This window comes from Myotis davidii, unplaced genomic scaffold (genome assembly GCF_000327345.1).
Source record: "Myotis davidii unplaced genomic scaffold, ASM32734v1 scaffold801, whole genome shotgun sequence".
NCBI classification, from domain to species: Eukaryota; Metazoa; Chordata; class Mammalia; order Chiroptera; family Vespertilionidae; genus Myotis; species Myotis davidii.
In genome coordinates this window covers 358,173-358,860 of record NW_006290777.1, presented here as the reverse complement: position 1 = coordinate 358,860, position 688 = coordinate 358,173, and the positions used below count along the sequence as shown (strand labels likewise).

General features: G+C 62.1%; 1 pseudogene; it reads left to right on the top strand.

The window, feature by feature from the left end:
- LOC102754808 overlaps window positions 1-688 on the top strand; it is a 17,569-nt pseudogene that overhangs the window by 12,296 nt on the left and 4,585 nt on the right.

Sequence of the window (688 nt, the reverse complement as noted above, 5' to 3'; positions counted from 1 at the left end):
AGCAAGAGGCTGAACTGGGGGGGCCGGGCGCCCGCGATCCGGGGCTGGGAGCGTGTCTGGCAGAAGAAGACACGGGTGAGCGGGTTCCAGAACCAAGGAAGAGAAAGGCCTGAGCGAAGGCACCGGGGCGCCGGAGAAGGTCCTTCCTCTGGCCGCTCGGCCTCTGGGGCTGAAGGCTCTCACACCCCCGTGTGCTGGCCTCCCTGACCGTGTGGAGCAGCATCCACGGTGCCTCAGTGGGGTCGCCCCCACTCTGCCCATCGCCCTGCCCCAAGGGCAGACCAGCGTCATGGTTGCTACCTCTGTGGGGAGAGTTTTGCCTGGCGTCCCGCTCTGGGGGAGCACCTGCACACCCACCCGGGTGAGAAGCCCTTCTCTTCCCTGACTGTGGCAAAGGCTTGGGCCAGGCCTCCTCTCTGAGCAAGCACCGCGCCATCCACCGCCATCCTCCGTGGGGAGCGCGCCACTGAGCCAAACCGGTTTCGGCCATAGCTTCTTTTTTTAAAAATGTATTTATTCATTTTTGATAGAGAGAGATCGATGCATTCATTGGTTGATTTTTGTATGTGCCCTGACCAGAAATTGAACCCACAACCTTGGCATATGGCGGGCCTTCACCCAGCGCTCTGCCCTCACCACCCTCCTACGGGTCCCCCCGGGTGAGAAGCCCCACCGCTGAGCTGACTGC